The sequence below is a fragment of the Gossypium raimondii genome, chromosome 5 (assembly GCF_025698545.1).
Source record: "Gossypium raimondii isolate GPD5lz chromosome 5, ASM2569854v1, whole genome shotgun sequence".
NCBI classification, from domain to species: Eukaryota; Viridiplantae; Streptophyta; class Magnoliopsida; order Malvales; family Malvaceae; genus Gossypium; species Gossypium raimondii.
Window position 1 is genome coordinate 48670172 of NC_068569.1, and position 18228 is coordinate 48688399.

The 18228-nt window shown below is 30.7% G+C and overlaps 1 non-coding gene across 1 annotated transcript; it reads right to left on the bottom strand.

Annotated features, from left to right (window-relative positions):
• Positions 1-13583: 13583 nt before the first annotated feature.
• On the bottom strand, positions 13584-13690 carry LOC128041419 (small nucleolar RNA R71). The gene has a single exon (XR_008196440.1). It is a non-coding gene; the product is annotated as a small nucleolar RNA R71 (small nucleolar RNA).
• Positions 13691-18228: the final 4538 nt, after the last annotated feature.

Below are 18228 nucleotides of genomic sequence, written 5' to 3' on the forward strand. Positions count from 1 at the left end.
CTAGTGTCGAAATGTTGAAAAGATTTTAAAATACGATCCTTGGTGAGAAAATTTGAATAAAGCAAATTGAATGACAAGACATACTTATTTCGAAGAAATAAATTTCGCACTCAGTGAGTTAGGGTGCTCCAATTCAATCCTTGAAATTAAATATGCTCCTTTTTTTTTAAGAAAATCATGAGTTTAAAGAAGGTTTCTTGATTGTTTAAGTTAATCGAGAATTCGAATCCGAGAAGTTAGGTTCAATTTCTCAAAATCTTAAACCTCAAATATTGCCCTTATTAAAACGAGACAACAAAATGTTGTATCCAGTGAGTTAGGATCCAACATTTTGTAATCTAAAGAATTTTATTATTCGCAGTCGTATGGTTTTACAAAATGAATATTTGATGATCTAAATTCATCGAGAAGAATTAAAGCCCAGTAAGTTAGGGCACAATTCTCTCGAGAACTTACGAACGCCAAACTTTTTAGTAGACTTGAAATAAAATGATTATAATATTTTAATGAAATGCGATTCTCTCAAACAGTATAATTGAATAGCTAAATATATAGCAAATGATAAATAACAAACTAGATTTACAACATGAAGCAACCAAACATATAATACATCAACATTAAATAATCAAATAAACTAATAATCAATCTTACAAATAACAAAAGAGAGTAATTAATATAAAATAAATTAATCACAAGTAAATCGCCTAAAATAATTGGAATGAATAAAATTTTGAAGCACAAAAATAAAATTTGCATAAATTACAAGTTATGATGCATTTTATACGCATATATGTGTATTAAAATAGTTCCATATAAATTATACATATAAGTATAATAATCACGAGATGTCATGGTCAAAATAAAATCTAGAGCTATAGTCTAAAATACATTATTGAGAAATATGAAGTAACATATCGAATTCTTAAAATGTATTAAGTGTGATAAAATAAATAATAATGTAGCAAATGGGAAAATAAAAGTATAAAAGGTCTGTAAATAATATTAAGCCAATAGTAAAAAATGCTTTTTTAATATATGAATATAATAATAGATTTATTCAGAAACTATGAAGGCAAAACAAAATATGAAGAAAACATTTTTTTTGAAATTGAAAATAATAATTTACAAATTTAAAACCAAATTTTCAAACGAAAATAGGATGATAATAACAATTAAAACAAAACTAAATGATTACAATAGATTCAAAATATCGGTATATAATGGTTTTGAAAATATAAGAAAAAGCAAACTAAAACAATAATTTATTATAATTTGGACTATAATAATAGTAAACCTAAATACTATCAAAATAAATATTATAAAAATATTAAATACTATAATATGTAAAATAGAATTAAAATAACGTTGAATTTTGAAAGGAAAACTAAATTAGTATTAAAATAAAATTTATTTTAAAATGAAGGACCAAATCAGTAATTATGCGCAAACATTAAGATTATTTCAATTAATCATAGAAACGGCAACGTTTAAAACTGGATTTAAATGAAAATAAGGTTAAATATGCGATACAAATTTCAAACAATTAAAGAAATTAATTCGCCATCCCCATAAATGCTCAAGGACCTATTAGACAAATAAACCAGACACCCATCACTCGCGGATCCTACCCGAATCGGGTCACCACTCGGGTCTGGATCTTTAAACGACGCCGTTTCGAAGTCATTGCACTGACTTCAAACGTCGTTGTGTGAGTCTCCGCATTAAGAAGCCAAAACCTAAAATACTTTCATTTCCTAAAAACCTAAATTGAATCAGATGAATGTTGCGCCGTTCCACACCGAAGGCATATGAACGGTTCCTCAACCCAGCCTATACTCCGATGACGACGGAGAAGGCCAGGAATCTGTCATCAGGTATGTTTTCTCCTTTCTTTTACTGTTTCTTTCCTGAAGAAAACATTAGCCAAGTAAAAGCGAAGAAAGAAAAAAAAAGGGAATCGAGAAGCAATCTGCAAAAAAAAAAAATGAAAGAAACCCCGAAAATCACCTTTCGATATTTTTCTTTGTATTCTGAATGCGTAAAAAAGAAGAAGATCCTTTTACATTGTTTGCCTTGGCTCTTTATAGCCAAAATTACAACATAAAAAAATAAAATAAAAAAAATGATCTGTCATTGCCACATTTTCGCTTTTTGTTTTCTCTTTCTTTTTCGTTGCTGGTTGTTGCTTTGTTGGTGTTGTTTGTTTCTGTTGCAGGTGTGGCATTTGTTGTGTGCAGGTATGGCCTGGAGAAGGCTCGCGTGGACTTGGCGCGGAGGCGCAGATCTGCTGAGGATCTGGTTCGATTGCTTGCTAACAACTGCTAGGGTTTCTGACTTCTAGTTGGGTTAGTCGGGCCAGGGTATTGGGCTTAGGTTTAAGCTAATTGGGTTTGTACTGGGCCATTTGTAAATGGGCTTGGCTTGTATTTTGGGTTTGCTGTTGTAAAAAAAACTGGACATTTTATTATTATTTATTTATATATTTTAATTATCTGGGTTTTAATAGTTGGGCTCGGGCCGGGTAAAATTTGGGTATTACATATATTTGTAAAAAACTCAAAAGAAATTGTAAAAAATTATTAAACAGGAGTTAAATATTCATCCCTTCATTGCTGTTTTCCAGTCGTATTGCTGCATGTAAACTTATTATATTTAAATTCCAAATTCTTTAGTGCAAGTGTCTGGGTCTTCATTCTTTTCTCTTATAAGAAGTTCAGATTCAGACAATTTTGTTTAGCCTTAGACACGACAAAGTGTTCTAATAGCACATCCCGCACGTCACTTAATTGGCTGATGTCGATAAGTAAGAATGCCCTAACTCCCCCTCCCTTTAATTTCTATCCTTTGATAGTTGGGTGATTGGGATGATTTATTTATTCATTTTGGAAGTTTTTATTAGAATTTGACTTGCTAATTTACATATTTATATTATATTTGTGCATTTTCACTCGACTCAAATTTTATTTCACTCGACTCGATTCGAAAAAAATTAAATTGACTTAAGATCTTAAAATAAGAATCGTAAACTCAATTAACTCGAAATTTTTTCTTTCGATTCAATCGAACACTCACCCCTAATATTTTGTATGGCATTATCAAATCTACTTAGAACCAAGTAGACGAAAATTCTAACCCATACGATACTTTATTACTCAATTGACGCAGCAAATATTGACAAAGCTGGGTTTGCGCCAATTTTTTTTTCTTAATTTCTATTGTGTGATTGGTACATGGATGAGAACGAACATAATTAGTGCCATCCCACCATGCAATTGCAAGCCTAAAAAAATCTAAAGATGGTGACAATTCAAAATGGTAATAAATTGAAATAATTCTTTTTATTTTACCTTGCTCAATTTTTATTATATTTAGTTTTAATTCATGTGTTATCTCTGAATGATATCACAATATATTTTTAAAAAATTAATATTAATAATATTTAATAACATAAAATAATTTATATGTATTAAAATTTATTAACCACTTCATATTAGAATAATCTATCATTATTTCAAAAGGTAAAATGTTATTATTACTCCAATTAAAAAATATCATATATTCGAATAATTAATTCATCATAATTTTAATAAAAAATGTCACATATAATAATGATAAATGTAAAATAATTTAATTTATGTTTATGATATACATGACTCATTTATACCTATTAAAATAAATTATTACAAATAATAATGTATAAAATTTGCTTAATAAAAATATAAATTAAATAATAAATAGCAAAACTATAATGTTATTTATGAACAAGATGGATCCGGGGTGGGGAGGCTTGCACCCCCATTGGATTTCTCAAAAATTCTCAAAATTTTATTATATTCTTAATTCCTCCCACTTCTTATCAATTCGCTCCTTTTATCTCAGATTTTAATAATTTTTTGTTGATTAAAGTTGTAATACCCAATTTTAGCCCGGGCTCACAATAATAAAATAAAGTCTAAGTCCAGTACAAAATTATATCATTTGGCCCGATCAGAATGGTTCATTACTTGAAAATGTAGAAGGTCCATCTACAAGCTTATGGAAACATAATCTTCAAGGATGTGCAATCTTAGATATGATATATGCAATCTTAGAAGATGTGATTTTGTAATCTTAGAGATTTAATTTGTAGATACCCTTTAATCTTGGCCATTGATGTAATTGATCTGTACCGTTGAATTTGGGGAGGCTCAACTATAAATAGAGGCCTCTCCCTTCATTGTAGAGGGGGAAGTGGGGAGTAATAATAATTCTTAAGAGTATTTACTCAAATTTCTCTCTCTCTTGCATTCCTATTTTGTTGATTGTGTATAATTTATTTATTGATTTGTATATTGTTGATTTCAAATCTCTTTTCCATTATTATTCATTTTCAAATTCATTATTTTCAAATTTGTTTACATTTTATTTGGCCTTATATTTTTTTTATTTTATACTCTTTGTTTTAAATTCATTGGTATTTGATTATTGATGCTATTTAATCCTCTATTTGTTATTTTAGTTTTTTATTATTAAATTAATTATTTTAATATTATTAATACTATTATGTGGCATCATTAATCTTGTATCATTATTATTATTATTTATTATTTTTATTTTTATATTCATGCATGCATCGCTTTTTATGTAATATATATATATATATATATATAGTATACGATGCTTATATATATCTTATACATATGTTTTTATTTTATTTTACTTCCTAACTTTTATATACATATATATACTTTTATATTTAGTTTCAAATTTTTTTTACTTTTGTTTATATGTACATGTATGTATTTGTATATTTTTCTAATGAATATTTTATATATATATATATACGCACATGTCTATGTTTTTATTTCCTTAAATACAAACTTATATTTTCAACACATATGTTATAATATATATATGTATATTTATATATTTTTCTTTATTTTCATAAATGCATTATATATATTTTGTTATAAATTCTATAGTCCAAAATTTTATATGTAAACCCATGTGTATGTCTTTTATTCTTTATAATTTCATGTATATATTTTGTACCTTTTCTCTCTTTATATTTTTTGTTTATTTCCTTCATTTGCTTATTGATTTATGTTTTCATTTATATTTTGTTCATTTGATACTTTACATATCGTTGTTTTTATGTACATTAATTTCGTTTATTTCTATGCCATTGTTGTATTTATTATTATATTTTACACTTAATGTAGCATTACATCATTTTTACTCGATTTTAAAATTTTCAAAATTGAGATAATACTCGCATTTAGGATTTTCAAGGAAATTGAGCCCTAACGTATTAGGTTCCAATTTTCTTCGTTAAATCTAACAATTGAGAATTGTCCATTAATCAAAAAATAAAATGAAAAGCTTGTTGTCGGTAATTTAATATGTTGTATCCTAACGTATTGGATGTGACGTATTGATTTCTCGAGACAAAGATTTTTTTAAAAAAAATAATAACAAAGGAAATATGCCAAGTTTAGGATTTTGAGAAATTGTGCCCTAACGACAATGCGATTTCTTTATAAATCTTAAACAAATGAATATTCTTTTAAATTTTATTACACGAGTATTTTGGACTAATTCATTTTTGAGGAATTAGAATGTCGTACCCTAACGCATTGGGTGTGACATTTTCTTTCTCCGAAATGATAAGAGTCTTAATAAGTAACGCTTTTTAAGTTTTTATTAAGGATCATATTTTTAAATTTTCGACATTAAGACACTAATTAATTAACTAGGTACCAATTTTGGGTGTTACGAGGGTGCTAATCCTTCCTCGTACGTAACCGACTCCCGGATCCATTTTTCTAAAACTCGTAGACCAAAGCTATTTTTTAGGTGATCCAATCACACCTCAATAAAAGATTGGTGGCGACTCCCAATTTTTGTTTTTTTAAAGTCGACAACTAATTTTTTTTTTTCCAAAATAAAAGTTGGTTTCGACAAAAGTTTTTGAAGTGACTGCCTATGTAACATCTCTAGCCCGTTAGGGAACAAGACGTGCCAAAACCAACCAACAGTCTGTCCAACGAATTGGAGTGTTATCGACGGTTTCAACCTTTTTCAAAATGACTTAAACTCTTAGAAATAAACTATGAAAAATCTCTTTAAAAGCATTCTTAGATTTTTGTAACCCCCTGTTTAAAGAAAACAATAGGAATGTATAAAGAAAACTATAAGTCATCCCCGTAGCTTTAAATGGCGTACGCATATAAAAGAAAATCTTATAAGGCATCAACAGTGAAAATAGGTAAATATTTGCAATTAATAGATACAAATATTTTTCAACAGAAACCATGCATGAAACCAACAACAAAAGAACTAATAGCTCACAAATATCAGCAGCTCTGATGTAGTCCCCTTCTACAAAATCTTCTACTGCTACCAACAATCCTGAGGAGATAAAATAACTAAGTTTAATTGAAATACCTTTAATTAACAAACACTAGTACTCATAACAAAATAGACTTTCCATGATATTTGTTGCGGTGTGTAAAAATAATTGCAAATTATGTGCAAATATACACAATTGTAACAAATAATAAAGTACTAAGTATATGAGTACCGTCTCCTTAGGGACTGAACAGGTAGTCAAGATTTGTGAAAATAATTTAAAGAACAATTTAGAAAGAAAACAATTATAAATGGGGTTTATGCGATTAATTAAACTAAATGATTCTATCCTGCAAAATTTCAACAGAATAATGAGTACTTCAAGAAATGAGTTACTAATATCAAATAATGCTAGAATACTTAATTCACTTCTGTCTCTGATCAATTTAGTTTGGATGAAATTGTTACGAAAATCATGGCCTAATTAGCATGTAACATTCATAACCTATTTCCTTCGCTAGAATAGGGTTACAGAGTATTACCGTACAATTCGAAACATTCCATAACAATAGCATCTAATTCATCAAATTAATTATTAACAATATTCATAAATAATTCGAAATCAAGCAAGACACACATTCACAGAACTTAAATCGAGCCTATGAGGCCCTAAAAATATCTTAGGAACAATCAGAGACTAATCTAAAACAAAACAGGAGATTTGGGACAAAAATGAAAAAAATTCAAAAAAAGGGTCACACGGCGGTGTGTCTAGGCCTAGACTGTGTGACTCTAGACATGGCCCTGTGGCCATCCCACATGCTCGTGTGCAAGGGCCGTGTAACTCTCTGACTTGGGTCACACAGTCGTGTCACAGCCAGTGTAAACCTTGCACCTAACATGCTAAGGGCACACCCCCGTGTGTGACACAGGACCATGTGATAACCTGTGTCCCAGGTCATGTGTACCCAAAAGTGACTAAAATCATGCTTATTTTTCATCCAGTTACATAAGTACCTAAGCCAATTCATAACACATGATCATAAGACTATAACCACACCTAAAAAAAAACTAAAACATGTCAATTTCAACCACCTAAAACCAAACCAAGGTGTCATACATGAAGTTACAAAATAATGCTTATACCCAATGTAATGACCCATTTTGCTCGGGCCCAATTAAATATATTAAAACCAATAATAAATATAAATCCAATAAAAAGTCCAGATACAATTTACATAGGCCCAAATTCATATTGAAACCCAAATATTAAAAAAAACCCAATTTATAGTAGCCCAATCTTTAACACTAGCCTGAATGGCCCAAAACACCAAGTCAACAGAAACCCTAGGTGCGCCGCACCTAGGGTTTTCGCCGTCACCTTCGACCCTCCCACGCACGCTATGCCAGGTCCACGCTCACCTCCACTCCAGTTGGCTTTCATACATCTGCAACAAACGCAAATGACAACAAAGAAATGAAGGGAAGAGGCCGTAAAAATCGTAACAATAAAAGAATACAGCAAATAACATATATTTCAGATATAAAAAATTTTGTAATTTTCATTTTTATTTGATGCAGCTATATAAAGCCGATTGTAAGTCGAAAAAATGGATACGAAATCAATAGAAAAACTTCAAAAAAAAAAGAAGAGAAAGTTAAAAGGCAAATCAGAAATTTTCTAAAGGTGACTGGAGATTTTTTTTTTTCGTTGCTTTTCTTTTTTGTGGTTGATTCATTATGTGTGAAAAAAAAAGGAAAAAGAAAGAAAAAGAAGCAAGAAACTTACCTGTGCGAGCACGCCATCGGAGCTCCGTTTACTCCGTCCAAATCGGAGTCAAACAGAGTTTCGGGTTTTGATGCGGCGGAGGGCGAGAGAGGTTTAGGTTTTTTTCTGATAATTTAATAAAATTGTAAAGTATTCTGATTTTAGGGTTTTGAGTGGCATTTATATAGCGCATAAAACGATACCGTTTAGGGCCTGTTTCAGTGGCACTAAAATGGTGCCATATTGGCCTGTGACCCGCGTGTTGACCCAACCCGAGGAGAGGATTCACGCGTTTTGCAGCTATTGGGCAATTTGCGCATTTTGTCCCCCCTCTTTTGTGCCGTGTTCAAATCAGTTTTTTTAAAATTTTGCCCTACATTTTGTTTTTGTTTCATTTCAGCCAAGGTTGAAATGTCGCGTTTTGGAGGGACAGGGATTATTTCCCACTTGGTCCCCCAAGTTATTCGCGCATTACATTCGGCCCCTTTGCTTTATTTTATTTTCATTTTTTCCTTTAATTCTGGTTTTTAATTTAATTTAATTTAATCCTTACCTATTTAATGTGCTTGATTTTCTTTAAATTTTCTTTAAATATTTATTATTCCATTATTTTTAATGTATTTAATTTTAAAATTAATATTATTTTAATGATCAAGCTCAATATTATTTTAAGTTTGTTATTAACATTGTTTAAATTTATTGTATATTATTATTTTAATTTTATATGTATTATTTTTCTTAGCTTTTCATGCATTATTTTTTTAAATTTATTAAATATTATTATTTTAATTTTCATATATATTATTTCATATGTTTTTTATATATAATTCGTACATATTTTTATGGTTTTATTTTATAATATACTTTTAAAATCCACTTTTATATGTTTCATCTTTAAAGATTTATACTATAATATTCTTACGCAATACTATTCTTTTTTTTTGTATATATACACAATTTATATTAAATTATTTTCATTATACATACATACAAAATCTATTGTTGATTTCATATTATTATATATATATATTTATCTATCTCTATATCTATGATTTATTTTCTTTTAAAAACCCTATTTTATTATAATTTGCCTATTCCAACCTTTTACATAAATTACAATATACTATTATTTATTTGAAGTTTTTCATTCCATATGTATTATTTATTTAAATTAATATTATGTATATTACTTTATGTACTTTGATTTTCTTCTTATATAAAATTTATTTTAAAATTTATTTGGATACTATTATTTTATGTAGTATTTATTTTTAACTCTATTTTTGATTTATTTCAAACTTTCATATATGTATATATTATTTATTTTAAATTTATTTTAATGTATAATTTATTGATTATAGTTTTCCTTTTTAGTTATTTTAAAAACTTGTTACATTTTATTTGTGTTAATTTGCTTGGTACCTCTTTTAAGATTAGCTTTTAGTTCATTAGGTTTTAAATGATGATGTTAATATTAATATGTGACGTAAGATTATTGCTCTTGTGTGTATGATATTGTTTATTTATATTTATTGATTATTTGTCATTCATTAGAGTACCATTTGGTTTCAATTATCACTGCGTTATACATTATCATTTCCTTGCATTTTATTCGTAAAAAAGATTACGTTTAATATGACTTAAGTTTTAGAATCATTTTATCCAACAGCCTCCAAGATAGCGTAACACTTGGTGTTTGGGATTTTTGAAAAGATCATCCCCTAACTTACGGGGTCTCGATTTTTCGATAATTTCAAATATACGAACCCTTGTTTAAAAAAAACAACACATTTTCTTAAAAATTGTCTCGGGAATCAGAAAAGGACCGTGTTCCAACTTACGGGATGTGATTTCTTCTCTGAAACAAAGATGATCAAAATTTCTAAAGAATAAATAAATTTTGGTGTTTATTCTTGTCTCGGGATTTAAGATATTGTGTCCTAACTAACGTGATATAATTCTTTTTCTCAATTAACAAGAAATACACCCTTCTTTAATTTTTTAAGTAATTTTAACAAAAGGATCATGTTTTAAATTTCTTTTCAAATTTTCAAATTTTTTGACATTAAGACATTAATTAATCGATTAGGTACCAATTTTGGGCATGACAAGGGTGCTAATCCTTCCTTGCATGTAACTGACTCCTGAACCCGTTTTTCTTGAATTTCGTAGACCAAAATTATTGTTTTAATAAAATTAAAATTTTTTATTAAAATGATTGAATCGCAAGGTGATCCGATCACACCTAAAAAAAATATCGGTGACTACTCCCATTCTTTTTTTTTTAATTTTCAAAATAAAAGTCGATACTATTTTTGTTTTCAAAAAAACGGTTTCGACACCCAACATTATCATTTTATATCACCTACAAGTCATAACATATACACCAACTAATCTATGTCAATCTCATCATACCATACTTATACATGATATTTACTATTCCCTGGACAAAACACTCAAGCTCAACTTTGAGTTTAACACGCATACCATATAAAGTTACCATTCCAGAACATCAAACATATCAAACAGCACACATAGTTGTGAAACATTACAAACATAAATCATTTGCCCTATTGTATGCCATATAACCAAATTGTTTACAAAATCTACCAAAAGAGTCTTTAGGATAGTGTGATTTTTTGAGTTGATCTGATCTCCCCTCCACAAAATGTAATCTACAATAAAAGGAACAAGACAAAAGTAAGCTTACAAAAGCTTAGTAACTTCGATGATTACAAGATAATCTTATCGGATTGAACATAAATAAACAATGTATGAGATTTAAGAAATTAAGTTCCTGTCAATCACAGCTCACAATAGGTGAGTATTGCACAGTACAATAATTCAAATCATATTCCATATTACTATTATTTCAACTTTTGGAAAACACGTATACTTGGATAATTCACATCATCAAGATGTCATATGATAAATGATCATAAACCAAATCATAGTTCTAACAATATCTCATTTTAGGTAATCGAAAGGGTATCACTGGAAACACAAAAATTTATGTGTTTTTATAAGCCTTTTTAACTTAAAATCATGCTGTTTCGGTTAAATTCTTGTCGAAAAATAATTAAATATTATAAAATAATTAAATTATGTTAAAAATATGAACATGACGAATTTTAATTAATTTTATAGTTAATTTTGATTAATTTTGACTATTTTTGACAGATTCGCACAAAGGGCAAAAACTAGCTCGACAGACAATGCTCGAAGAATAAAATCGAGAAGCAATTTGAAGCATCGAGGAAAATTTATTTCCAGCCTAAGATGGTCCAAAAATGTGTCTTAATTCATAATATAATTAATTTTAATTTATTCCCAATTTAATTTGGGTTAAATAAATTATTATTAATTAATTATGGAAAAAATGGTCCAGTTGAACCGCATTGGTTGAACCGAATCTAGTGAACCGAACTAGCCACTAATTGGGCTGCCCATAATTGTCCATATGCTGACCCATATTAGCATTTTAGCTGACTAAGCAAGCTTGCAAAGAAGCCCCTGAAGAAATTTCAACCTTGCATTTAAACCCCTCTAAAAAATGTGGCTTTATGGATTTGCCCAAGGCTATATTTAGGAAAGTTGAATCTCTCAACTTTGCCATGTGTGTGGCCGGCCAAGGGGGGTCTCTTTGGCTGATGGAATTTGCTATTTTTAGCAGCCACAATCAGCTATAAACGCCGCCCCTTGCTGATAATTCAATTTATCCCTCACACTCTCATTCTCTCTTCTCCTCTCTCACTTTCTTTCAACTTTTCCTTTCCATTTCCTTTTTTGTTCAAGTGTCAATTTCTTCTCTTCGGAAAGATGTCCTCATCAGCCATTGTTGAGAAGCAATTAAATTATTCATAAGCCACCTTAATAGCTGAGGACAACAGAGAACGAAGAACGGAGCAATCAATGAAGCCACGGAGAAACACTGGATTTGCTTCTTGTTCCCTATCTCTTTAAATTCCGTTGTTGTTTTGACAAACATGTTTATGAATATTTATGCTATTGAAATGGTTATTTTAATAAATTTAGCTTGAATTTAATATGTGTTGGGTTGATTATATTTTGCTTGCTTGAATTATTGAAATTGTGTTTGTGCTGTTATAGACATCGGTAAGATGCTTGATTAAGTAAAATCATGCCTAAGTTATTCTTGCAATATTAATTGTTAGATAACTAATGAATTAATTATTAAATCGTATTGAAATTGTAATTAATTGACACAATACTTAATCGATGCATGTTTATTCTTCTAAGGTAGCTGAAGTTAATTTAGCATTGTATTTGGCGATACATATATCTTGCATAACTTGCAAGATTATTGTGATTAAACTGTTTCAAGGTAGAAATACTCTGTTACCTCACTTAATCTTTTATATGCTTGAGAAGATTTATTAATCGCTTGGATTGACATTGAAAAATGTTCAAGATATTGATTAATTTAATAAGTATATATGAGCAATAGTTAGCAAATTACCGAGTTGTCGTGAATTTGTTCGTACTAGTATAAACATAAGTTTAATAATTCTAAGTTAAAGGAATGTAATTAATCCAACACAATTATATCATCTTGATTAAACCTTATTTGAAATCGTACATTAGAACCTTTGTTATTTTTAAAATTTTTTTACTTAGTTTTTAATCATCTCTAAACGAAAATATTTTCCATCACCAAAGTGTTTTAACATTAATTTCATAAATATTCCTTTTTACAGTCGATGTGGGTACGATAACTCGACATTTACTTGTTACTTTATTACTTGTTACGATTGTGTACACTTGCACATTTTCGTCGTTCCAAGTTTTTGGCGCCACTGCCGGGGACTGTTTTAAAAAAACAAGCCATTATTTGTGAATCTATTTTTACATTTTGGATTATTTATTTTCCTGTTTAAATATTTACTTACTTAATCTTTCTATGATTATTTCAACTGTTTATGAGTATTGACCAGGTTATCGACTTACTCCCTATGGACCCTACAATAGAACGAACCTTTCGACAGCGAAGAAGACAAGCGAACCAGAAAAGGACCGAAGAGATAAACTTTGAGAATATGAATCAAGGAAATGGAGTAAACCTTTCTCAGAATCCTATCCTTATTGCTGATGATAGGGATAGAGCTTCATGACAGTATGTCGTGCCAGTATTTAATGATCTTAATCCAGGTATCTGGAGACCCGAATCGAGGGACAACAATTCGAGCTAAAGCCAGTCATGTTCCAGATGCTTCAGATTGTGGGCCAATTCAGTGCAATGCCTACTGAAGATCCTCATCTTCACTTAAAACTATTTATGGAAGTGAGCAATTCTTTCAAGTTAGCCAGAGTACTCGAAGATGTATTACGACTGAAGTTGTTCCTATATTCGCTAAGGGACAGAGCTCATGCCTGGTTGAACTCATTGCCATCGAACTCCATTTCTACATGGCAAGAGTAGGCCGGGAGATTCCTCATGAAGTATTTCCTGCCGAGGAAGAATGCCAAGTTGAGGAATGAGATCACTACCTTCCAAGAAATGGATGACGAGTCCTTGTATGAGGCATGGGAAAGGTAAAAAGAGTTATTACGAAAGTGCCCTCATCATGGAATCCCACATTGCATTCAACTTGAGACATTCTATAATGGTCTCAACACTCACACGAGGATGGTAGTGGATGCCTCTTCTAATGGTGCTCTCCTTTCTAAGTCTTATAATGAGGCTTACAAAATTATTGAGAGGATTGTCAGCAACAATTATCAATGGCCAACCAATCGAGCAGCGTCAGGAAGATGAGTCGTTGGAATACATGAAGTGGACGCTCTCACTTCACTCGTATCTCAGGTATCTTCAATATCCTCAATGCTTAAGAATCTTACCACTAATGGGTCTAACAGTTTTGCAGCCCAACCACCTAACCAATTTGAGAATATAGCCTGTGTGTATTGTGGAGAAGGACATTTGTTTGAAGAATGTCCATCGAACCCTGAATCCGTATATTACATGGGTAATCAGAACTAAAACCGAGGGAGGCAAGGACTGCAATCCAACTTTTATAACTCATCATGGCGAAATCACCCGAATTTTTCCTGGAGTAACCAAGGGGCTGGAATCAATAACACTTACGCCTAACCTAGACCAACTCAGCCGCCTAGTTTCCCCCAACAAGTTCAGAAACCAACCCAAGCGAAACCATCCAATAACTTAGAGAATCTATTGAAGGCATACATGGCGAAAAATGACACCACTCTAAGGAATTTGGAGAATCAAGTGGGCCAGCTTGCTATTGAACTCAGGAATCGACCATAAGGTGCTCTACCTAGTGACATAGAGAATTTGAGAAATATAAGGAAGGAACAATGTAAAGTGTTGACATTGAGGAGCGGAAATACATTAGAGCCCAACACTGTCAAAGTTGAAAATGAGCCAACTGATGCTCAAGATTCAGAAGAAGTTCAACCAAGTGTTGAAATTTCAGTTTCACCTAAACCAGAATCTGTAAAACCTGACAAAGTAACCTTACGACCAGCTAATTCTGATCAACTAACAATGTTGTTAGATGTAGAATTGCCGAAGACGAATCAACCAGAATCAGTCCTAGTAATGAAACCACCACCACCCTACCCTAAAAGACATCAGAAACAGAAGCAGGAGATTCAATTCAAGAAGTTCCTTGACGTACTCAAGCAACTTCACATCAACATCCCGTTGGTTGAAGCACTTGAGTAAATATTGAACTACATTAAGTTCATGAAAGATATCTTGTCTAAGAAACGAAGACTTGGAAAATTTGAGATGGTAGCTCTGACGAAGGAATGCAGTGCATATCTTCAAGACAAACTACCTCCAAAATTGAAGGGTCCTATATGTTTTACCATACCGTGCAACATTGGAGCAACATATTGTAGTAAAGCATTATGTGACTTAGGTGCAAGATCAACTTGATGCCTATGTCAATATTTAGGAAGTTGGGGATAGAAGAAGTTAGACCAACTATAGTTATGCTTTAACTAGCAGATCGATCCTTAGCACATCCAAAAGGAAAAATTGAAGATGTATCGGTACGTGTAGATAAGTTTATCTTTCCTACTGACTTTGTAATTCTAGATTTTGAAGCAAACAAAGAAGTACCGATCATCCTAGGAAGGCCATTCCTAGCAACTGGAATGACCCTTATTGATGTGCAGAAGGGCGAGCTCACTATGCGTGTTCAGGATGATCAGGTAACATTTAACGTCTTTAAGTCTATGTGATATCCTGACACAATGGATGATTGCTCTGCAGTGTCCAATTTAGAGGATTTAATAGTGGAGAAGGAACTCAACTGAGGACCCACTAGAAAGAATTTTGACATCGGATCCTCTAAATGATGAAGAGGAGGATGAATACTTAGCTTTGCTAGAAGCTAATCAAAGGGGATTTAATCCGCAATCCCGGTTTGAATCTTTGTAGTTAGAAAAGAGGGACTATTGCCAACCAAAAGCGTCGATCGAGGAGCCACCTAAATTAGAACTCAAGGTATTACCTTCACATTTAAAATACGTTTATTTAGGTAACACTTCTACTCTGCCTGTGATTGTTTCAGCAGAATTGACCACTAATCAAGAAGAGAAACTTATCTTAGTTTTGAAAAAATTCAAGAATGTCATTGGATGGACCATAGCATATATTCGTGGTATTAGTCTATCTGTATGCATGCACAAGATTATCCTAGAAGATGGCAAAAAAGGGACGATCGATGGACAACGGAGACTGAACCCCATCATGAAGGACGTAGTAAAAAAGAGATCATCAAGTGGTTAGATGCGAGTATCATCTATCTCATCTCAGACAGTTTATGGGTAAGCCCGGTCCAGTGCGTGCCAAAAAAATGAGGTATCACGGTCGTAGAAAACGAGAACAACGAGTTGATACCTACTAGCATGGTTACGGGATGGAGAATCTGCATCGATTACCGGAAGCTGAACAAGGCGACTAGGAAAGATCACTTTCCTTTGCCGTTCTTGGACCAGATGCTAGATAGACTTGTAGGACGAGATTACTACTATTTTTTGCCTGGAGAACTGAAGTAAAATGAAATTAGATACATGGGATTGATTTACTCACACAAATTGTAATATTTGAATTTTCTCACTCGAGCTATGGTATTTAGGCTGCTCACATAAGCTGTAGGTCAAGTTTACTTCTGCAACTTTATTCGAAGCTGCTCACTCAAGTAGTCGAGAATCCGCATGCCATTCGTATTCAAATCGTTTACTAAGTTCATACAGGTACCATTACAGTTTCTGTACCATTTCAAACTTGTAATTGTATACACACTTTTCATATTTTTTTGAATAGCAATCTATATACATTTTAAACCTTGTAACATCATCACATACATACTATTCAATTACATAATTGTTCACATCTATTCAATACCATGTACTTAATCAAATTTATCATTTAATTCGTATTTTATGGTTTGGCCCATTTGATACCAAAAACATCATATTCACAACAATTCAACTTGAAAAATAAACAATATAACACAAACATATTATGAATTAATAAATTAAGTCCCGTATGAACTTACCTGGAAAAACAACAAGCAAACAAGACGTCAGAGACTAATCCACAATTTTTTCTTTTCTCCAATTATCTTCTACTTGATTTAATTCCCGATATATATGATAATTCATTTCAATTTATCAATTCCAAACCTCTTATAACAGTCTATTTTAAGCATATATTAACTTAATTTTATTTTTTAATGTTTCTAATAGTTTTTATTTTATTCAATTTAGTCCCTAAAACTGAAATAAACATAACTTCCACATTTAAGCTATGTTTTTCAATCCAATTTCAATTTCATCCTTCTATAACCTTATTTTATCTATATTTATAAAAATTTCATGTCAATTTTAAATATTTACACATTAGTCCCTACATTCAAAACTAACAATTTTCACTTTACAAAGTCATTATTTTTCATATCTAAGCTTAAAATCTAACTATTTAACACTAAAGTTTCAAGCATTAATCAATGGAATCATTTATAAACTTTAACAATTTCAAAAAGTTAACAAACGAGTTAGCTAAACAAGCTCATAAGACTTCAAAAACATAAAATTACATGAAAATGACTAAATTGAGCTCACCAATTGAGGGACTTAAGCTTGGGACTCCAAGGTTGAATTCTTTCTCCTCAAAAATGCACTTTTTGGTGGAGAAGATGAAATGAGAAAAAAAGTTTTCTCATTCCACCTAGTTTAATCTTTTACTAGTTTTCTTTATTTTACTTATTTTCATATTTTAATTTTAATTTTAATATAATTTCTATAAAAATCATGCTAATTACATATATTAACCGTCCACCACATTAGAAAATTATCTATTTACCATTTCAACCTTCATTTAATTACTAATTAAGTCTTTTAGTAACTAGAAATCTATAGCAAATAATTTTTACTATTTTTACGATTTAGCCCTTATACCTTAATCAGTCACTAATTCGACAAAACTACCTATCCAAAATTCAATTTACCTATATAATCAATTCATAAATATTTAATAAAAATATTACGGGTTCAATTTTATAAAAATGAGGTCCCGATATCTTAATTTTTGACACCACGAACTTTAGGGTCATTACACTTGTACCTTACTCAACTATCCATTCAATAAAATTACAGGACCAAAAATCAATTTAACACTATAATAGACTTATAAATATTAATTAATAATATTTACTGACTTAATCATCAAAAAACAGGATTCCCAAACCATCGTTTTTTATACCACTAAAAAATGGGTTGTTACACCATTTCATTCATGCCACATTTTAATGTTACTAATGGATTCATTTAAGTTAATTGACTTATATAGCTCAATATACATTTTTAAGGTTTGTTAGCCTATCGCATTATGAAATTCAAGTTTAAAACTATCATGAATGATTCATATAGCGTTTAACCCAACACAGGTTCTTTTAAAGCATAGTTCCTAACATTTTCATACATATATGTGGACATACATACATACATAAATTTCATTTCCATTTATTTTACTAAGGCATGCAAGATTCTAAATTGCCATAATATTAATAGAAACAAATTTACCCATATCAATTTCTTTATAGCTTACTTAGATCACCACCATATAACCATAT